General features: G+C 30.5%; 1 protein-coding gene across 1 annotated transcript in view; it reads left to right on the top strand.

The window, feature by feature from the left end:
• Positions 1-14,238: 14,238 nt before the first annotated feature.
• LOC130444288 (mucin-2-like) overlaps positions 14,239-24,730 on the top strand; it is a 64,723-nt gene continuing 54,231 nt past the window's right edge. The window contains exon 1 of the mRNA XM_056779360.1: positions 14,239-14,308. The gene's annotated coding sequence lies outside the window, so the exon portion shown is untranslated. The remainder of the gene's footprint in view (positions 14,309-24,730) is intronic.

Here is a 24,730-nt window from a genome sequence, read left to right as displayed (position 1 = left end):
ATTTGGAATTTCCCTAATTGTATCCTATATCATCGTCGGAATGACAGAATTTTTCCGAATTGTGTTAAGATAATTCCATATCTGTGTATCATTCTCAAAAACAACTACACATCATTGAAATTTCTTGGTATGCTCACACATTCTGAAACTTATCTTATACATAATAAGGGTTTTTAATATCAAACAAAAAAGACCATTCAAAAGAATTGTAACAAAACCAGAAATAATATATATACAAATAAGAATATACGTACCAAAGATATTTAAATAATCATTTAAATTTTAATATAGATAAATATTATATTCATTGGCTTTGTATTGAAAGTTACGGATCAATGCGAAAATTTGGATAAGACCAATAAATAAAAAACTATTTCTAATAAAGAAAAAAAATTGTCCTATCAACTACTTCTAAAATACCTACTTATAATCGTTTTGTCAGTTTTATCATTAGGTAAAGATATTTATACAATGGCCTCATCCTTACCGATAAGTGTACCAACTAACCCAGGACCGGTCTTGGTTTCACATTGGAGAGCCAAAAGTTATAATAATCGAAAATAATATTTGTCATATTATCTATTTATACTTTATGGATTGACCACAAAATAATATAGAAATGTTACTGAGCTCATTGTTGAGTTAAATATATTTATATTACTACTGGTACTAATTTAACAAACTGATTTTATTCACTAATCTGTTATGGGTAAATCAAGCATGAGTCAGTCATATACTTTTGAAATTATAACCTATTAAAGTGCAATACAAAAAATATATACCATTAAAAAATATATCCAAGGCATCATATTTAATATAGTTATAACGTTACAAAAAAGACACCAACTACTTCAGTTGAAAATATAAATTGCTCTTCTCCAGGATTTTTTATATGTAACATTTTTTAAAAATAATTAATTTGTTCTATAGTTTTAAATAGGCTGTTTCTATTATCACTCTAGGAAGTTATGGATAGGTAAATCGTGAAATAAATAACTAACATCAATATTTGTTGAGATGATAAATTCATTCATAATGTGCGACTGGAAAAATGTACATGAGGAGCTTGTTGCTACCTTCAACTTTCAGAAATTATATTTTACAATGAGATCATAAATGCTTAAAAAACCATCTGTTTGTTTAATGGCATAATAAAAGCAGGCAAAAGGCCTACTTATCTCAACCAAGTATGTATGGTCATAAAAGCGGGTACTTACTAGCAAATAAAATTCTCTTGTTAAATGTGTTTTTTGCAATATATATAATGAAATTGAAACTAAAAATCATTTTTATTGAAAGTATTCAACAATCATAAGATGGTATATGGCATTACTATATTGTTACCCTTAATAGATAAGAGGACAAAAATGAACAATAGAAAAAAATGGTGATTATATTATGGAGGGACATTACATTGGTTAAAAAGTTCTTTTTTATATCTAAAACACCAGGTAATGTTTAAAGTAAAGCTCTCAGTACATTTTTTGACAAAATCAAAACGAGTATCTACGACAGAAACGTATTTAAGAATAATCATTAGTGATGTTAGTTATTCGAGATAAAAGTGTGCTATATCGCTTAAATTGACTAATAATTATAATAAATAAGCATATCCTTATTAAAAACCTATATGCTTGCCTCGTGAAGGTACGAAACGTCGTATCGAAGATTTGTTGGTACATGTCTATAATAAATTTGTATTCAAATAAAACTAGTATTTGATATTATTTCGTTCAAACATTCTATGCTGGATAAAACAAATGCATAATTTTAATGTATATGCTGAGAATGGAGGAAATCATAATTTTCTCCCTAATTGTTACTATTTTGTCAATCTGTTATGGTATAGAATATAATATTATAACTATATTATAATATGTGATAAGAAAACAGTCTATATTCATTTGAACAGGTGAAGTTTATTGCCTCATTGACAGGATAATTTCCAAATATAAACAAACAGACACACTACCTTATTTTTATGTGCTTAGTTCATATATATAAAAAAATAACAAAAAATACTATTTCAATTTTTGTGAAATATTAAAGTTCAGTTCTTTGTATTCGGTTAGTTGTGTTTATGTATAAGTTTGAAATATTTTCAAAAATGTTTAATTCTATTCTGTTTGTCTTTACTATAAAGGTGGCTTCTATTTTTAAATTTAGGTATGATTCAAGTACTTTTGATAAGTTTATAAGATTGAATGGATTTGGAATTTGTAGTAAATAATTGTACTTATATAATATGCAATGCGACCATAATACAAATGAACTCATTATCAGAAAAAACTATTGGACGAATTATCTTTTATTTGACGATAATTAAATACCTAATTATGTTTAGTATTGAATATTTGTAAACAGTCATTTATTCACATTCACTATTTTTTATTCCTTCATGAAAAATAATTGTCTTAAGAATAACTCACCCGAGGGTATGATCCATTTTTTACATCTGGTAGGGTCATTCACAGGAAATTTTAAATTTTAATTTTAATTGCAGGATCTGATCTCTTACTTAGTCCACACTTGAAATAAATACACTTATTTCCAGCCATTTCTAAAAAATTGAAAAGAAGAAGAGATTATTTGTTATATGAATACATTTTAGTAAGTAGTTCGCTAAATATACAGTTTTTTTTCGAAATTGTAAGCTGTAGCATTTATACATCTAGCGCCTCATATAATTTGTATATATTAACTAAGAGAGTAGTGATGTATATTAATTGTAATAATATCCACAAAATAAGAAACTTTACAACACAGCTTAAGGGTTGAATATAATATTTTAAATAATTTTTGCGCCATCTGTAATTGGGGTAATTCGGCAACCAAAACTAAGAAAACACGTAATTCAAGCTACGACGTACAGTAAGAAAAGACGTGCTGTGGACGCCAACATCTATTGGTGGCGTCCACCTCGTCAAATGATATTCTCCTAAGGTTAACCTACTATCCTATTCTTTATACAATGGTTACGTACTTTATCTAGACATTGTAAATAATACCTAGGCATTCTATAGAATGACAAATGTTATTTAGGCAGAGTATGAAAAAAACGTCCTGATGAGCTTTTTATTTTAATGATGTACAGTAGGGGGAAAACATAATCCGAGATATTTCATCAGCAGATTGTCGTAGAGAAATGCACCAAGTCTTCTTTATAGTTATACATCAAAAAACTGCTTAAGGGTTTGTCTTTACATCAAAATTTATACTATCTCAAAATTTTCCAAAACCAACGCCCAATTTTTATCCTATAAACCAATTTTTCAGACAATTTTAGACCTAGATTCTAAATTTAAAGTTATTCGGTAAGTGAGTTTAGGAATTACACAACTCAGCTTGTAATGCTAGAATTTTCAAAAATTGCAAAAATGCCTCAATTTGAAATTATACTAAATCGATTTATGTTAAAATTTTTTTAGGTTGTAATTTGTTGAATCATAATTTCTATATTTCGCATACAATTTAGTCAAAACAATTTAAATAGTGACCTACAAAAATCTCATAAATCCCATAAATAAAATACATATGAATACGAAATGTGGCAAAACTTTTTTTGCTGTTACCTTTTATTTCAAAGGAAATATGGTGTATTCTCGCGAAAAACTTTTCAAACTAGAGTTCAAGAAATTAACGCGCTCGGTTTATTCAAAATATGTTGATATCTTTATTCTCCTAACTTATTGGAAATAAGTTGATTAGAGTAAATTAAAAGAACAAATTTGATTTGTTAATAGTATATGAAGAAATTTTAAATTATATTATGGTTATTTAGACACATTTAACATGTTGATAGATAATATTTGACCTCACTTATATAACTTCGAAAATTAATGAATTTAAGAATTTCTGAAAGTTTATACATCATATTGTAAACAAAATACGCAATCAGTAAATCAATATAAGCATATATATTCAATCAATAAGCATAAAAATAGGAATTATTAACAACAAATTTAAGAAAAAATAGTCTTTCAACTAGTACTTAACGAGAAAGTGTGTTAAAGACCAATAAGTAGTTCTAGAAAAATAGATATGACTTATAAAAATGAATCAATTCATGTTTCGTGACATTTTATAATGAATTAACGAAAATGTGAAAGCAACGAAAATCAGAGGACCTTTGAGCACACAATTACTAAATTACTATGTCACTTCAATAATCAATTCTTTGGAAAACATATTTTATTCTTCCGATTAAGTCGAAAAATTCGAGAATATATTTATTTGCTTTCTTTTTATTTCTCAGACAGAATATGTGGAATTTCTTCTCGCCTTCTACTTTAAGTAACAATTCAAAAACATTCATCTTCTCGTACGATCTCTTATCGTGATCATGAAATATATGTTGTCTGGTCGAAAATGGAAACAAATTTCTAGCCCCGAGACTTGTAAAAGGTCGTGGTGATCAATATACCCCTTAAATTTGACGCATATTCGAACATTACGAAAGATAATGGCTTTTTTATTTACGATTTCTTCCTTAGTCATAGCGAGAAGGTAATAGAGAAATACCTTTCCAAACGAGAAGAAATGTTGTTATATAATTTCGTAGAAAGCTCAATTAATATAATTTGGTTAGGTACACGTTTTACTTGATATTGATTGATCGTTCTGTCTCCTATAGTTACTGTTTGAACTATTTGTTGTACGGGGCATCACAATTTTTGTATTGAAATCGAAGGAATCCTTTTATCTTTGGTGGAAATTTTTTAATAAATTGTAGAGAACTAGAAATTTCGATATGCGTTTAGTTACAATGGAATGTATTTAGGTTATTATTTAAGTTCTCCTTTACCATTAAGTATATGATTATTCAGGAGAGATAACTCTACTTTTTGCTTTTTTATTATAATTTTATTATACGAGGTCAATGAATTTTTATATTACGTTGTTTCTATTTGAACTAATATCTCTCATACTCCCATGTGTTAAGATAACCAGTGACAACTTTTAAAACCTTTCGGCTTGTTTATGTAGTCCGGTCAAAAGAGATTTCGAATGAATAAAGCCCCGACAGAGTTAAATTTTCGTAGACGCTTTGGGTATACCAGTAGAAATAAAGTTTATATTCAAAGTGAAAGCAAAAATTTTCGAATTTTTCTCGAAAACTTTTGTTTTATCGAAAGTATAGCACAGAACAAAATTGTAGATACATTATTCAAAAAACTGTCACGTGCTTCTTCTTGTGGTTCACAAGATACCGACGTTCTAAAAGTATTAAAATTCTACATGATATGCACAAACTGGATTTTCTGGAAGACCTATTCCACGATCTGTTGTAACGAAGATTCTAAGAAAGATATTGTTTTAGATGCATAATGTTAGTGATATTGATAGGTGATTATTTTGAATTTTAGTTCTAATATCTAATAACTTCTCCTCTTTTTTGATGAAAGTCCTTAAATTGTTCAACTTAAGATGAATCTTCTTCATATATAGTATACTTGAACTTATTTCTTCTTCCACGGATTTTCCACAAAAGTTAAATACCATTACTTGTCTTTTCATTCAATTTTATTTGGAGCTCTATAAAGAGCTAGGAGGAAGCGAATTTTCTTATTATTGTTTGGAGAGAGGAATCAATTTACGAGTATTGAAATATTTTAGAGCTATCAATTGAATCCTTTTTTGTTTCAAATAATTTCACTAATTCTTCATCCCTTCTGAATGTCCCTTATATAGTCCCTTATGTAGTAGCCGGTTATCACATATAAAAATAAAAAGGGCTGGGTATTTCGGATAGATAATCTTTTTGAAGAGTATATCTCTGTTTGTTGTTGAGACCAAGCATTACAAAGGCAATAAATTTATCATTTGGAATCCGTGCAGTAAGAGGTTCTAATAATTGTATTGTTTGAATGTAGAAGAAATATTCGTAGGCATTTTTACTTTTATTGAGTGCCTCGCTTACTGGAAATGTATGCGTATCATGTAGAATGCAATCTCCCCAACTTTTCTGGCATGGCGATTATTAGGGAAAAAATTAAGGTAATATTTTTGTAAGTTATATTCCATTTTTGGTCTGGGTTAGGAGAAATAGAGATTAATTTCTTAGAATCCATGCGATCGTTGAAGAATTTTGGGACTTAATTTCTTTTGTGTTGCCTCTATGATAATTAAGGTCTGTCAGAATTGTATGAAATTATATTATTTCAAGTCAAGTTTAAGAATTGTCTACAAATAGTATGAGCGATTTGAAAGTGAAAATGAGTCAATGATAAAGAGTAACGATCGTGTTCCAATTAGAGTGGATTTGAAAGTTTTCATTCATATCAGGATCTCATTGCCAAAAAAGTTACCGGAGATAAAAGTATGGCTACGACCCTACGACAACATTTCGAGCTCTCAATGCGACCACTTTGCCCTAAAAAGATCAGTAGAAGTAGTAAAAGAGTGAGTATCTTTCTATACGTAAAGAGGTTGGTCTATGACTTGTTTGATTTGATCAGAGGATCTCCAAGACGATCACCTCTAATTTTTTTTCCTTGTACTTCTCCACTCCACTATAAGCTTATCTCTATTGTCCTTCTTCTTATGTACCCAAAATATTGCAAATACTTTCTTCCAGCATAATGATAGTCAGGTAGGTTCAAACTCTTCCAGTATTAATTGATTAATTTACCTCAAAGTCCAAGGAGTTCTAAGAAATCTTCTGTAGCACCACATTTCAAATGAATCTATATAATGAGTGATTTTTTTGCTGGTATCTTTTTGACAACACTGTTTTTGACAAATCACGCGTGAATCGTGTCTTGTATCATTTTCAAACTTGTTCACTTTGGTCAATAATTTATTCATGAATAGACTTACGAATTTTACTATCAAAATGCAAGCTCGGTTAAGAATCGCGCACTTCTTCCAATTTATGGGCAGTTTGGTCGGCCTACTGAGGAAACTATTCGGAAGCTTGTGACTAAATGTCGAACCCAGTTTACACTATTAGACATTAAACCACTAACACGCAAACGTACAGTGAGGACCGAAGAAAATATTGCGGCTGTATCCGCCAGTGTTACTGAAAGACGATTCGCCACCGTTCGCAGCAATTGGGCCTCTGTTACTCCACTACGTGGAAAATTTTGCGAAAGGATTTGGGTATAAACTTTATAAGATAAGGCTGGTGCAAAATTGAAGCTACACGATCTCCCACAACGTCTAACATTTGGCGAATTGGCGTTGGCATTGGATGGAAATCCACTTTTTTATCGAAAAATTGTGTTCAGCGGCGAAACTCATTTCTGGTTGAAATGAGCTATCTAAAGTGGAGCCGCTGTGAACATTTGCATGAAATCATCTTCAAACATTAAATTATACTGATCGTTCTATCGATTCCAATAAAGATTTCATTAATTTTTTCAAAATCAAATCCTATACCTCTGATTATGATTCGGACCAGACTCATTTTAGTATTTTTGGTTATGTTTATTAGAACAAACTTTTCACTCTCCTGCTCTATTCTATTTAGGAGTGTTTGGGAGAACTGCCATTTTCTCCTCTGTTGCAGCCTATATGGTACCGTCATCAACATAGTTGGTTATTCGATATCCTTTGACAATAATTCATTCATTCAACATTCATTTGGAGAGTTCCTCATGATATCTAGATAAAATACACCCTCGTCTCACACATCTTTATGGGTGGAAGTCTCGACTCATCATATTTTCTATTTTGCTAATGATACTTTCCAAGTAAATTGGTTAAGTTGAATAAGTGATTGAGTTGATTAAGTGATCTGAGTACTTCCTTTGTCTAGCTGATAAACTTGAAAGCCTTGTTGTTGACAATATGATTTCGGGTGCCTCTACTTTTCATAGAATCTCTTGCAAATTCGTTGTACACGTAGTGCCTAAGTTGATTATTTATGATATTTATCTAGCGCACTTTGTTTGTATGTGATAGCAGCGAGAATGTGCGACAATTATGACATTTTCGAGTAAAGCCTCTCTTGTGTGGTGGAATCATAATGAATGTTGTCTAGTCTTTGAGCCAAAATCCGGTCTTCCATATTAGATTACATATTGTACGTATGATATTAATTTCCTACTCGCCTAATTTTTTACGAATACGGTTACTAGTTACTGATATTAATTCTGATACCCGCACTGTTTAATTTTTGTTAAAAGCGAATGAGTTAGGCAACATTTTCTCAAATGTAACGATTTATGATAATATCCAATAAATTCAAAAATATTACGACAAAAATGTGGATAAATCTTATTCTCATTTGATGAATGTTATATCAATAATTACGTATATTTGAATATATCTATAACCCAAGTTGTGGAATGTCACAATCGATAAAAAAGTTTGGTGGAATGGAGGTGGGTGTCAATTATGTTACAATATTTGTTATGAACATAACAAGAATTTCGGATCTGATAAGTGATTAAGATATGTATTGGAAAAGTCATTGTGAATGTACACCAACACCACAACGATTATATTCATTGTGTTTTTTTTGTTCAGAAACCTTAAACCGATTTGACGACGCATAGTGGTGCCAAGGGGGGGGGGGAATTCGATTTTTGAAAGCCCCGATTTCAATTATCTACTTTTATCTCACACTATATAAGCTACAGGATCTAGGAACAGTCCACTTTCAGTATAATAAAAGTTTGATCAAATTACACACTATTCTAAATGAGTGATATATAATTGTGAAAGAGGGAGAAAAAAATTATCAAATTTTTTCACTACTCTACAATGGTTAACTAAGCCACACATCGGTCCCGCTGGTCAACAAACAAGTTAAAGCGCTTTAAAACGTTATAAGTTAAGAATTTTAAATAAGCATTGAGAACAACTATGATTACAAAAAAATCTCCAGCTTTCTCCGAAATGTGGAAGGTCACTTTTCAAACTAGACGTATTAAATTAAAAATTAGAATTAAGATCATCAGCTTTTATCTGCCTATCCTACCATAACATCGCATAGAAAGGAAAGGATTAGAGTACGCTTTTGTTCGTCGCACTACCTTTTTCACCTTATTGGATTAGTACATTTCTACCATACTGGAATAGCAATGAAATAATCGACTTAAAAAAATTCCATCTTTTCTTAAAATAAACAACATAGGTGGCTATTGATAAATATTCATGCTACTACATGCCATTCACGGTGCATAAAATCTCTCTCCCAATCGGATTAATTTCTTATGTATCTACCAACGAAGACGTGTTCCACAAGCTACTGGAGACTTCAGATACTTTAATTAAGAATATGAGACCCGAACCAAAGATAAAGAACTTGGAAATCAGTGATGCAGCTAAGGAATTGTTAATCTAATCTCTTTAAATTTCAAATTTTTAAAATTCTACAACTTTCGACTGTGAATATCTTATTTTATTATTAACAAAATTCTCCAATTCTATATTCTCCCTCCTAAATAATATCTACTCTAGCCTAAACAACCATCACTCCACTGCAAGAACTTTTTGTGATTTTTCTAAAGCGATTGTGTTAATCAGGCTTTTCCAATTTCAGAAAGGACGTTGCCTTAGAAATGCGACGCATGAACTTTACTTACCTACTACACGTTCAGAATTAGTTAAATGCTTAATAGTTTACAACGCAAAAAAATGTACAATTACTTGCTAATTGAAATCAAATCTGGAAAGTGTCTTCTACTCTACTATTAGTAAACGTAATAATATTCAATTCCGGGCATGTTGCATACTGGTTTAATTTTCGCTTACTTACTGACTTATATACAAATTATTACCTATCACCATTACCTATAAATTTGTTATTAATTGTGGTTTAATTCTATATATTGAAATTTTATTTTATTTGTATCTTTATTTACTTATTTTTATATTTGTTTTTTATTTTTTACAAGCTTTTGTCCACAAAATGTAGCAATTTTTTGACAATAAACAGTTCTCTCTCTATATGTATAGTGTTAACCACGAGTGAATAACGAGCTTTATATTTTTATTATTTTCTTTGATTGACGAAATGTTTTTTAAATAAAACCATAACTTCTGTTATCTGCGGAGTAACTAGGTGATATTTTCAAGCATCATTTGACCTATTACTTAAATACGATATTTACTTATGTCCTCTGTATATAAAAATTCATTTTCATCAGAATGTGTGTGAATTATTGTTATTTCAAAAAGGAAACGATTCGTATGGAAAATTTGTGTAGCATTAATATCAAATTTCGCATCTATTCACCTCAATACATTAATTATTATAAGAAGATCGAAAAAAAATCAAGTGTCTAAATCGAAACAGTTTATTCTTCTTTTCGAGATTTGGAATTTTAACCTTTAACTCTTATTAAGTATTACGTAATATTTCTATCTTCTGCTTGGCTTGCAAAATATTCTTAATTTACTTTCTAATTGTCACTTGTTGGTCGCTTGTTAGTTCAGGGACCATTCTAACCAAGTTTTATTTTATATAAAAAAACTATGATATTCTTCTTGCAGTTATTGTTCGCTTATAACAGTGATTCCCAATGTGGTCTAGGTGCACCTCCAGGTGTCCACAGGAAGCGCTATAACAGGAGTGTACTTTCCATAGTTAGATCTGATTTTTTGACGAGTTGGTAATATGTGTAAATGTACCAACTAAAACTAAAACTAAAAGAGTTTTGAAACTGGTTTACGAGGGAAAAAAATTTGGGAACTTCTTATAGAAATGATTAAACAGCTTCTTAAGATACTCAAGCAATAATGAAATCATATAAATAAAATGACAATAGACATAAATATCCAAATGTTTATGACTATTATCATTTTGAATTTTCTTTTTTGAAGCAAATGAATTTAATATTCTATGAAAAATTTATTATACCGCAATTTTTGATCAATTAATATTTGATGATGAACACATAGGACTTTCCCAACAGCTATCGACATATTTAGATGGATATGAAATTAGTACCTATTATTCATAAAGGACATAATAATCTATCGAAATATTCCACTAAACTAAAAACACCTGAAAATAAAAGAAGTTATGTATCAAGGGTTTCAAGGTTGAAAGTTTGACAGTCATCTCATCATATTCCCGAAAGATCTTAGATAGTTATATCAAATTCGGAAGGGACACTGAAATAACAGTTTCCTTATTTTAATCAGCTATAGCTGCAAAAAGTGTTCCTCTCTACAATTTCTAAGAATACATTTAGTTGTCTAGTCTTTTAGTTTTGGTGTAATGACTATTAATCCTATTATTGTGAACGAATTCCAGCAGCTAAAGAAGACCGTAGGCATAATGTAAAAGCTGTACAAAGAGATTGCTCTTTTCAATTAGTTTAGCACGCCTGTACAGCGTTTTCAGAAATCGAATGAATGCGATATCTTCTAAAATATAGAAATGTACACGTAGATGAGTGAATAGTTAGAAATTAACTTCCGGCTGTTGGACCACTAGACACAAGGCCTGCATGTATTGCTGTGAAACAGAAATTTGTGTCTGTAGCCTGGTTGGTAGCTTTGAGGAACATAACAACTTTCTTGATCTCAGTGGGGCAGTTGAGTATTTCTTTAAGTTTAGATTTCAAATATAATTGCTGTTTTGTGGTAAAATATAGATTGTAATTGGTGAGAATGTACTTGACGGACACAGGGACGTGATACGTTAACACGGAGTGTTCTTCTCCAGTGATAACAGTGTGTGCTAGAGGTCATTTCAGAGAGACTGTGATACCATGAGTAATGAGAGGTTGGTAGATATCATGTATTTTCTTGACTATTGGGTAGTCAGTGAAAATGGTTTTAATTCACGAAAGAGATTCAAGTCATATGACGATATGTTTGTGGGGGTGAGATATATATTTGGACGTCCGAACAGATTAAGTCAAGTATTTTTCAGAATTTCTAGATACACTTTCTTAACAAGTAGGCTAAGAGAGGTTAGTATTTTTCAGTTAAGGTGCGACTAAGTTAGGAATAGAATTCAGAGTTAGTAGCGATGAAAGTGGTAAGAGCCGACTAAAGAGATAACTAGAATTTGAATATGATCAACTGACCTATAAACTTCAAATTCGGCTATCCAATCAAGACAAATATAACAACATACTCATAAGAATAGCTCTTGTTTGTTTTTTCTATCGCTGTCGATTTGAATTGCGTACCATTGTTGTAACATAAAAAACTATCGATGACGAAATTATAGATAAATTATGAAACAAACATTATCTTAATTTGGAATTTCCATTCGCTTATTACAAACAGCATAGTAAGGAACAAACTCGTATATCCTGTTTCCTATATTTCTTCTAAATATCTTCTTTAGGAAATGTTTGAGTCATTTAATAATTTTTTCAACTACTGAAATAGCCATTAGATTTCTTTACGCATAAATGTTTTTATTCTCAACAATTTGAATAAATTATTATTAGTAGTATGTCAATTTTTTATTGAAATGTTCAACTCATTATTCGTTTTCTTTGAAAAGAAACATCCTTGTGGTATTAATAAAAATATGAATATAATTCTAATTATTATAAAAATATATTCTGAAATAATTTTTGTATCCTGTTAGAACAATTTGTAATGATACATAGAATATCAGTTTGTTAGGCTTAAATTGTACTGACTATAATTTAAGGGTACATTGTAACCTGATTATTGATAAAGTATAACAGAAACTTTGATAACACAGGTTAATATTTGTTCTTCCAATAGGTATATTCCATAATTACATATCAACCGTATTCTTTTGATTGCCAGCTCGAGTTCCCGTTTCAGCGATATCTCTTGATTAATTAGCAGTACTAAACGTGCATGGAAACAACAGTTTCCTTCTTCTTTTAGCGGCATATTTTAAATTCAAATTTCAAATCTATCGTCCAGTTATTTTTCCAAGCAATTCAATGAAGTTGCATCAACCATAATGATCGTGATTGTTGGCATCCGTCATAGATCAACTACGCATTCACTATCTTATATCAAATCTCGATGCTTTTCTGTGATTGGCTGAACAACATAGCCCCTAGTATTACCTACTAATGAACCAACAGAGTGCGTTTCATTTCACCAGCGAGTTATACCCTGTCCATAAATATTCTAACGTTTCATTCAAGACCCGTGGGGGTAGTGAGCGAATGATCGACGTCATAGATGAAAACACCGCCTAACTCGTCCATTAAATATTCATGGATCATGGTGTTGATCGCATTGTGTTTATTTTTTATAAAAATGTTGCGGTAATTCAAACTATAGAGACTGAAAAAGAATCCGCTGTGGAAATCTGGTTAGTTCTGACAATAACTCAATCATACATCCACGGGATCCCATGCTGGATGAATTTCTAGCACAGTGCATATGAAATATTCATTAATAACTGCACGTTTTCACCACATCGCTATATTGTACATAGGTCTACGACGTTTAAGTTGTACGTTCCACTTATAACTTTCGTTTACAACGCCCACAGCATTTTTTTTACTTTAGATCAATGGTCTTGGTATTGGGAGATGTGGGTTTCAAGTGGAATGTACCAAAGTAAAAGTTTCGTAGCATAAATAGGCGCACAACGTCAGGCTTTTCAATTATTTAAGGCTACGCACACAAGGTACATGTTTTTTTTTTATAGTTTTCTGTTTCATTTGAATTCACATAGTCCATTTGAAATTTATTGCTACGCTTATTCTAATGTCTATCTAAATTTATATGGAGTCTTTTGGTTGAGATTTTCCTCAATAATACAGACGTAAACCTCAACTTCTAATCGTTAGCTAAAGCGATTAAAGTCTAACTAAGCATTTGCAAACAACTAATTCCAATTAGAAGTTTCCAAATTCTTATTGTCCAAAAGTAAATAAGCAGTCGATATAAAACGAAATTGAAAAACAAAAAGCATCTGCAAGGTTATAGCTGGCAAATGTTTGATTCACACATATTGACAAAGCTCTTCTAAAAATTGAGTCACTCGCACTATCCTCATATATATAACGTTATGTTACCCAACAACTGATTACGGAGAACCTTTAAATTAAATTAAAAAAGTATCTTGTAGGTGTTAATTTAGAATATTTATGTTTTTGATTGCATACAATCGTTTATGAAATGTTACGAAAAAAATTGAAGTTTATTAATTGATTCTGTGATAGAAAGACTAGCGGTATCGCCGTGTATACCCGGTACGTTATACCTCTCAGGAGATTCCAGCTTACATGTGCTGAAAGGAGGTGGTATCTACCCATGACTCAATCCGTACACACACTTAAAATATTAAAAGATGACCGACTATAAAGAAGATGGCAAATTTGCCAGCTTACCAGTTTAACAGCTAGGTGCATACAATCAAAATCGAAATTAACAGTGCACTTAAAAAATAAAAGTAAGTAAATTTGGGAATTAAGTGTCTCGCGTTTTTTATAATTTTACTGATTTTTTTTCAAATTTCGCGCCAAATAATTCAGATGTTGTGAGTTGTGATTGGTGGTGCTACATTATACAAAGGATTATTTTTTGCGTCCATGGATTTTGAGTTTGGTTTGTGATATTTGAAAGTGACAGATAATTGAGTAAGATTTTAATATAATTTTGAAAAGAACCGGCAGATTTTCCATAGAAATAAATCTGACTAAACGATTTCTTGAATTTTGGAAACTTTATAAATTAGAATCAATAACTGAGAAAACATCATGTATGAATATTTTAATCGTTAGATTTTATATGCTATTTTTGCTAAATCGTTTGGACTTTGTAGAATTTTTGACAAATCGTTGTTTTTAAAATATAATATTATTGATAATACTTGTGACTGAGCAATTTTGAAAATAATTTTTACCCAAATTTTGTCGAATTTAAACCATAGTTTTAAATAATATTAATTAAAATATTTCGGATAATGCTTCTAGTAAGGTGCAACGCGATAAGGACTTGCAAAATAAAATATAATTTAAATGAAAATATCTACCTAAGAGTTCAAGAAATTTCAATCAATATAAATATCGGCAATATTACGTGTTTTCATATTTATAACAAATTAAAATTTTTTTTACTTCACAAATTCGCTACATTACACCCAATACTGTACTGAAATGAGTTGAAAAAAATACAGGAAAGAATTGCTTATACTCGTTTAAAAATAGCCTTAGCAAATTGTTGGTTGATAGTATGACAAAAGTGATCAGTGTAATTGCTATTGTTGTTTGAATTTAGTGAACTAAACGTAATAATATCAGAAAAATGGTTCATTAAACAGAAATCCACAAAATAATCATTTTACAAATGATTGGTTATGGAGATTGCTCGCCCATTTCATGGACAATTTTCAAATGTACTCTCTATATTCTAAGGAACAATTCGCGGACTTGATCATATAAGACGGATAAAACAAGTAGCTGCCAATGCAGTTGGATATTATGCTCAAGAGTCTCAAGAAAACCCACATAATTCTGGTTAAAAAACATCAGGCCCCTGTTCAACTTCAGTCACACAATGATACCAATTCAGGAGCTCATAGAAGGCGATTTTGATACGAAAATTTATATTTGTGAGCAAATGAGGACAATAAGAGAACATTTACTCTACGCGGTCATATTATTCGCCAAGATTGCCGCTTGGTCTAACATACTCAATATCCTGAAAAAGTTGATGTTTGAACAGGAATTATTGGAAATCATATCGTTTTTTATTAATGGCAATTTAAGTGGAGATAAATATTGAGAACTCTTTCAAAATAATATCTTGACAGCTTTGAGTAACTTTTATCCAGATTCAGCAAACTCACAGATTCCTGCGAATATAATATTGTTTCAGCAAGGTGAAGCACCGCTCCATTATCTCCCAAATTCTCCCAAATCAGTAGAAACAGGAGATCGATAGAAGTACTGTCTCCTGATCTGTCAGTATTGTATACACAACTAAGATCCTCACATTGGATGACTTAAAAAAACAAAAGACGCTTACTATTAGATCATTTACGCCTGAGATGATGAATAATACTAGAAGACATTTCTACAGCAGAATAGCATGTTACTTAGACGTTCGCGGCGAACATTATGAACATATCCTACATGGAAATGTTTTTTTTTACATTATTAAGAAATAATTATCAGGTTTTTAGTGATATAGCGAATAATTATCTTTTTCTAATTGCTGAAAACACTCTATATTTCCGAAACAGTTGAAGAAGAATTTTTTGAAGAGTTCAAAAACTAATAATATACAGTGGGTGCATTTAAACTAATATAGCTTGTATTGGTCACTGTCATATGACACACCCTGTATAATTTGCCCATTTGAATATTTAAATCGACATATCCATTGGACAACAATTCAGGAATAAATTGACATTCAAATATCGAGGCTGAAGATTCACAAACAAATGCTAATATTATATTATTAATAAAGTTATTTGTTATTTGATAAACTGTCCATGTCCATTTAAAATAGTACTTAATTCATAAAAATGTTTTTTCCAAAAAAACTTGTTTACTATCAAAATTTAAGGTAGCCAAAGTTATAACTACAGTGGCAAACCATGTAATATGAAATAAGTCGAATAGTAAAATTTTACTTCAGTATTTTGAAGCATAATCCCATTAAACTATTGATATGTCCAAACAAATAAATTACGCAAGTATTTGAATATGTTATGTTAAGGATGATTTTAAGGAGTTACACTATGCGATAACTTGTGTGAAAAAATGATCAAACGTGATATTACTAATCTATTACTAATTTCCATCCTCATATAGCTCCCAGTAAAGCAAACCTGTCGGTGTTTCAGCAACTATGGTAAAACTATGTGGTTGCTATCCTCATAAGTCGTTTTGTGGATGTCGCCCAATTTTATCAACGAGGGCCGTTCATTTTCTACTGTTTTCAGTTATTTCTGTACCCTCTTCCCATGTTAACTTTATCTTTTGCAGCTCTTTCTCGATACTTCTCCTCCATATTCGAACAGCTCTACTTATTTTCTTTCTCCTGTTGTATTATAATTTCATATGCTTGTTTGTTTATATTTGCTGCTGGGTGATCTCCTCTTCTTCAATTATGTCTTTAAAAATATTTTACATAAGTCATAGTCCATATGTTAATGAACGATTAGAATTTCTAAAAATGGATATTAGAGCGTCAATCAATTCATAGAAAACATTTGATTTTTTCAAAAATCCTCTTAAAAGTGCTTTTTGTGTATGAAATCATTCTTATTGAATTATTTTTATTACAGTGTAAGCACCATTCAAAAATTTTAGCATGAAAAACACTATTTTTTAAATTATTAAGGGCTGAAACATCACGATTAAGTAAATTTTAACTTAGAATATAGAAGTATTTCTATTCCACATTTTAAAATATTATTTGGATTAATATGACGAATTTTTTATCGTAAGAGGTAAAATTAAAGTCATACCTCATGTAAATATAAACTTTAATGTACAAGAAAGAAACGGAATAAAAGAATTCAGATGTCATACTAATTTTTTTCTCTCCATACACTGTCCATCAAACGATTATAACAATAAGGTGTGAAAAGATAGCGCTTCTTGTTGAATTTATCAGCTTTTATGAAAGATCCGGGGCTGTTTACTCATTTTAGCTTTTGCTTTGATTGCTTAAGTTAGTTATTTCTTCATTTAATTTTGAGTTGTGATATCATCTGTTTATAAGACCACATTCTGACACTATATGTGACATTATACTACGTTAGACTTTTATAGTTGTTACTAATCTCAAATTTTTTCAATAACCAGTTTTAGTTGAAAAACAATAAAATTATAATTATTTCAGTCGATTACACAACAAGTTGAAGAAATATTGTAGAATTAATACTTTTATAAATATTTAATGTAGCTATTAAATATTCACAAAGTTACATAAAACTTATGGCAGTATTAAAATAAAGCCGTGAATAAACGTCCCATAATTCACACGAATCGTCTTGATTGAAACACACAAAAGTAAAAGTAGCAGAAGATAAAAATTTTAATAGTCCTAATGACTGCATTGAAATATTAAAAATGAGGATTTAGATTTTAATACATAACGTTGAATGAACTATTCAAGATATTCCTAATTCAATTCTTTGATCAATAACAAACAGAAGCGTGTTCAGAATATTCTCATTTTATTTTTCGAATCGAATTTTCAAGAGTAAATACCACATAAATGGGAGGTTATATTTATAGAGGCATTTGGATAATACTAATGTTTAGGAAAATGGTGCTAACGAAGTTATTGAAAATATAATATTTAATATAAATATTCGGAGCCATTATTAATATATAGACAAAATCATGTAGAGCACATCACAGGTGGAGATGAAAACTCATGATGTTTCTGCAGTAATAGGAACTGGAGAGGTTTAGATAATGTATGCTTAAGTGTTCAAATTTTTTCCCAGCATTGGTTATTTATAATCTTCTGATGCAAATTTGAGGGCATACTACTTACTTTCCAATTCACTTTCTGTAATATCCACTTTCTGCAGAATTAGAATGAGATTGATGATTAAATAATACTGTAGAATGCTTTGTAAATATTTTCTACTCTAATAAAGCTAGTATCAGAGGAAGGTATACATACTGAATGTACTATTTACGGCAACTGCCTTACACAAGATTTTATTGCCAAGTTGTCATGCCAAAAGGAAAACTTGATTTTATCAAAACTCGCATCAGACGATGGATTTTCTCTGGGAGTAATAAATAAATAAAAGTTTAAAAACTTGATACTCGATAAGGCTGAAAGCCACTTTTGAAACTGACCCTCACTACTTCATAGAACATTTGAAAAATGTACTAGATGAGGAGCAAGGTGAATGTTTGCAGCATAACATTGAAGTGATAGGAAAATCTTACCTGGGACACCAACATGATGGTGGACTACAGTTGGTCATTTAACCAAGAAGTTAAGCGAACAACTCGTTAAAGACAAGTTACACAAGGAGATTCAAAGGAAAAAAGAAAGATAAAAGTACCTACACATTTTATTGATTATACCTGTTGTTCAGCTCACAAAAATCTATATTGGCTAGTGAAGTGGAAAAAGTTTTCAAATACAATTTTTTTTGTTGGCCTCTGTTCTATAAAACGCATTAAGTTATGGAGGAGACTAATAACTTAAAATTATTCATATATTAGGGGAATTTTATAGATCAAAATATGAATTTTATGAATAATATATAAAATATGTATTTGTGTTTGAGAAATTTTCATATTTATGTGTGCATTTTGTTATCCAAATATATTACTGTTTATGAAATAAATATTTCCATTTCAAAATTTCAACAAAAAACTTGTTGAATTAGACAATTTTCTCTTACTAAGCAATTACATTTCTTTTTAAAATTTGTATTTTGTTTATATTTGTTGCAAAATGTTGATTTCTGCCTGTGTACTCACCAGATTCAGCATCATGCGACTTCTGGCATTTCTCGCAAATAAAAAAATATGTTTTTTTTGGAAAGTTTTGACACCATTACGAAAGAAACTGATCCAGCTGTGGATAAAACGCTCAGATATTATGCATTTTCTCATCTCATCATTTATAATGATGAATTAAAAGGCAATTATTTGTCAAATAAAAAAATGTATATATTTATGTGTAACTGTTTAGCACGTTTTCTGTAATTGTTTTAAAATTTCAATGCTCTACAACTTTCCCAAAATTCAGGAATATTCAACGTTTTAATCTGTAATTTCTAACAGAATCAACGACTCTTTATTACCAAATACGCTACCTCTTAGTAACTGATAGCGGATCAAATTGAGATTCCATATTATTTCTTATACTACTGAATTGGTTTCTAATAGTTTTCTGGCATTCTGTTCAATTTTCACCCTATAATCCAACAGCAATCGTTAACAATCTACGCTTTGCCTTATTTCATGGTAAACAACATCCAAGAAGCAAGTTGTGATTTATTCAAATCATTTAGAGCTTCGAAATTCATATCTTATATTCACAAAATACACCTTTCAATAAAAATATGTCATTACTTTTGAATTATTAGAGCCTTAATCCTGGCATATATTTCATTGTGTATTCTGATATTTGGACAAAATGATGATAACAAAAGAAATTAATAATCAACATAAGTATGATAATATTGAAACCTACTTGGACCGACTCTGTACCAACTGAGCTATTCAATGAATAATCCAAACGTGTCTAACAAACGAAACATGGAATATAAGAAGTTGTTACTCAATTGTTTCTTATAATTCTATTCCCAATTTATTATTATGAGATGAATAATTATCACACAATCCGAATGCAAGCTCATTAATATATTTTTTTGTTGAAATCAACATTCATCATTCAGTTTTATCTGGCAACCTGAATTTTTATCTTTACATATCTCATAATTGGTCTAAAAATTTGATTACTACACTTGAGGGAATCAAAATAATTAACAATAACCTTACAATTAGTGTCTATGCCAATACTACAAATTTCCTCACTCCTCTACCAATAATTTTGACAGCGAGAAAAAAAATCAACACTATGAATGAAATACGATGTCGATACTACGCTCTATTAGTACGAGTTATATCTTTTAGCATAGACTCAATATCTACTGTTCTTGGTATTTACAAAATGGTTCTGTCTTTCGGGGTAGATTATGCATTCCTTAGTACTGTTTCTTACGTATGCCGTTCCATTCGGTTCGTTTTCGATAGAAACCGTACCCTTAAATATCTTCTTTCAAGCTATGAACAAATTGATTAGGAAAAGGTGATAGGCTCCATAACTCTGTCATTAATACGTTCAAGGTGTATATGTGTATTAGTCGATGTGTTGCCTGAAGATTCAGGTTCCTGTTTGGATTCATTCACATGAAGTGATAACGATCCCCCAACAATATAAACAGTAAAAAATAGGTGAAAATGTTGAGAAGTTGTGTTTTTGGCCAAATTACCCGATTTTCATGTTTCTCGGACCTTTTTCTATGAAGATTTTAAAAGTTTTCAGTTATTTTCAAAAAACAATATGACAACAATACGAAGTTGTTAATTTTGTATCATATATCACAGATGTTGTATTATGGTACAACCGCGGAAAATTGGTTCAAATTAAAGTTTCGTCAACGTCAAGGCATTTTGAAAGATAAATTGAACATTAGCTACAACGTGACAGTTGTAGACAGACTTCAACAGTTCGTCTATCCAATTATTTTAACTGACTTTCTTAGAGAAGTTGACATCCAACTTCAATTTCAAAACGATGCGATGGTGAACTTCGTCAAAATGTGGCGGGAGTCACAAACTAGCTGTAGAATTAAAAATATAAAGAAAACTTGAAATGCGAAATATATACCTCATTCTTCAATTTAAGAAATGACATTCGTTCACTATGGGACTGAAAAAGTTTTTATTTTATCTACTTGTACATCCTGTATTCACGTCGATAATACAGATGTACGTGTAAATAATTATCATTAAGTTGGAAATTGTTGAATATTCAATACACGCATTTCTAGTAGTTTTCTGTGGAATTTCTAATGATATATAGTCGTTTTCTTTTGATAATAATTATTATTCACGTATATAAAAGAAGTATTTTAAGATATTTGAATGTATTGAAGTTGAATCATTTTTTAAAAACTTCCCTTAACGACAAAAGGCACATTAATGATGAGAGGTATCACAACCTGAGGCTAGACATTTAGTGACACTAGCTTTGTTTATTTCATTGTAGTTGTATAGTGATGAATTGAATCAGTGAAAATTAGACTTTAATAATGATTTTAATTAAAGAGCTTAGAGGTATACTTATGATAGTTGCTCACTTGAACACATTCCATTTTAAAACAAGAAGTTAAAGGCGGTTTTAGTGGTGTGAATATTCGGTTGAAAATACTGAAAAACAAAAAGTTTGGTTTCGGTGACCGAGCTGGCCATTCTCTTGAACTTCGTTGTCTAATATATATTATAAACAATATTCCTCAGTATCGTGTTACAATTTATCCAATTCATTTGTTTAATCATCAGAAATACCAAGGGTTGAGAGGTCTATTGCATTTTGCGCACCTCAAGATGCTTGCTACAAGCTAAATGGGTATTTACAAAAACCAAATCAACGATTTGTTTTCCCTCGGGTTACTAGCTCAAACCTTTGTGATCCCTGTGTATTTTTATACGTATCTTCCGTATTTTAATCACTGCAATACATCACATTTAGAGTAATTGCATTTCCATTGGGGTAGAACGTGCCTTCGTCAGTAAAAGAAAGTTTGATAGTCTGGATATTGGTATAAATCATCTTTCAAGACTTCGCAACCGTTTTCAATTCACATTCCTTCTTAAAATACCTAAAAGTGTGATTAACAGAATGTTCCATGGGTAAAAGTAGACAAATTTCATTTCATATTTTATGTTTGGTTAAAATGAACATAACAAACCGAATAAAGTAAATAGAAAAAAAGTGATCAGTTGATCACTGGAAATAATTATATTTTCTGCTGTCTTGTATTTGAAGCCTGATGGACAGATTGGTTCTTAAGTTAAAAGTAACTAGGTTAAATCCTAGAATTACAGATTGCACGCAATAAAAATGTCACCAAACCGATAATGTTGTATTTGCGAAGTCTTGCATGAAACAACTAGCTGAACTTTATCTGTGCATGCTTTTGATCAAGAAATATTTCGTTTTGCATTATATTATCGGTTGTCTTACATCATGTCAAACGCCTTAACGAAGAAATCTTGCCTATAGTTATTCCCATTTCTTGTATTTAATATAATTAATTTGGTGATACCAATGGGCGATTAGAACAGAAAACCGTATTAAAGCTTTTCTACTCAGTGTGGTCAGATTTGTGGTGTTTCTGGTGTACGTATATAGATTTATTGCCTAGTGCCATAGTGCTTCAGTTAACCTTTTCACTGCGACGCCCTCTTATAGTTCAGCCAGTTAGGCTTTCTCAACGAGCTACTCCCCATTTTAGTAGATCTAGACGAATGTTCCGTGATGCGGACTATGTCTAAAGTTAAGCACAAGATATTCAAAGTTCAAATGCTGCTACCGACGAAAATAGACCCTTAAAATTTCTCAAGTCAGCCCTTTAATAATTATAGAAATCCTCAGTAAAAGTCACAATTGGTTATATTACTTTTCTTTCATGAAATTTTCGAACTTTTATAATTGATTTGTTTCATAATATTTTTCAATCAAATTAACGCTAAATTAAATTATTCCCAATAAATGTGAAATATCAATAGAAACAATGATTGTTTGAATGGAAACCTAAACCTAGCAGATGTAGAAATACTCAGTACAAGAAGTTTAGGTGGCAGATGTAAACATATAGGTCACAATAGGCTCCACCTCATGAAGTAGTGAAAGGTTAACAATAAAGATGAGTAGGTATAACAGTAGATTGAAAAATAGTAGAAAAAAAAAATACAATACATGTTCTTCTATAAAATATATGTGGTTATTTTATCATACCTTAGCATTGTTGGTCATATTTTTTGCACTTCTATGAAACTTTTCTTCTCAAACATGAAAAATTAATACGATCATGATATTAGCCTCTCTAATTTCATTTTTAAATTATTTGCTATTTTTCTGAGCAAAAGCAGACTCACAAGTCAGATTTAAGTTGAATAATAAAGAACCTATAATAGAATTCTCAAGAATACGAGATGAAACTTTCACTTTCTTTAGATTCACTATATGACCTTGACCAAAAAATCACAGTTTTTTATCGCTCCAGTAGCAAGTATTTTGCTTACTAGCATGCCAATTAAGAAAAAAATGTTAACTTATAAGTAAAGAAAATATTGTAGCTTTAATTTATAGATACAATTCTTTTGTACAGCTCGTTATAGCAAAAAATTTGATTATTTGTATTCTATATAGGTAAAATTAATTTGACTGTAGTATTTTCCTTACTATTCCGTGAGATATTCGACAGGGGGTTCACCAGCAAGCAACGGAATTGGTTTTACTAAACTAAGCCACAATTCCAGAACATGTGATTTTAATAACCATATTATAATGATTAGGCATATTTGATTCGTTTTATTTCATTCAAATAATATTATACCCAAAAATTGTTTATAGTTTGTTCAAATTTCTATCGAACTGTTAAAAACTCAAGTATGCAGTATTTTTGGGAAATTATCTGTCACCTACTTTTTTATTTCATATTTTAGAGGTTATGGAGGATTTTTGTAAAACCAGCCTCCAAAGTCAAAAATATATTTGACCTGGCTTCGCATATTTCTAAATGTGGAATATTAAGGTGGAACATTTTTGAATTGACACTTGTATTGAACAAATTAGAAACACTCTCATGAAAACAGGTTGTTTGGTATGCACACTTATTCATATGATGATATCATCTCACAAATATTTTTATCTTAATATGGGAATAGCTTATTAATTACTTAATTTTTGATCTGCGGAAATAAGAAGGCATTATGGGGCTCCAAACAAAGATTGTACAGCGATTGACCCTTCATCTCCATGTTCTGACTGTTCTAAAATGTTTTTATTTGAACTGATCTGTGAGATCTCACATTGTTATGGTTGAAAATGATTCGTCTTCTGCGAATGATTTTTCTGATTTTTTTAAACATTTCTGGAAAACAAATGCTGGTGTACCATTCATAATTGATCATTCTACGTTGTTGTAATGGAACTAGTAGTGATTTGTTTAGTTATTCTCCAAAAACAGGCGACCATTAGCTTCGAAGTGCTTCGTGTGCGAACAACTTTTATTGGATTTGGCTCATCTTGAAAGATTCATACATTCGATTGTTGTTTAGTTTCGGGTTCAAATGCATATATCCATAAT

This window comes from Diorhabda sublineata, chromosome 5 (assembly GCF_026230105.1).
Source record: "Diorhabda sublineata isolate icDioSubl1.1 chromosome 5, icDioSubl1.1, whole genome shotgun sequence".
Taxonomy (NCBI): domain Eukaryota; kingdom Metazoa; phylum Arthropoda; class Insecta; order Coleoptera; family Chrysomelidae; genus Diorhabda; species Diorhabda sublineata.
Note: the sequence above shows the minus strand (reverse complement) of the source record. Positions and strands in the feature narration are given on the sequence as shown.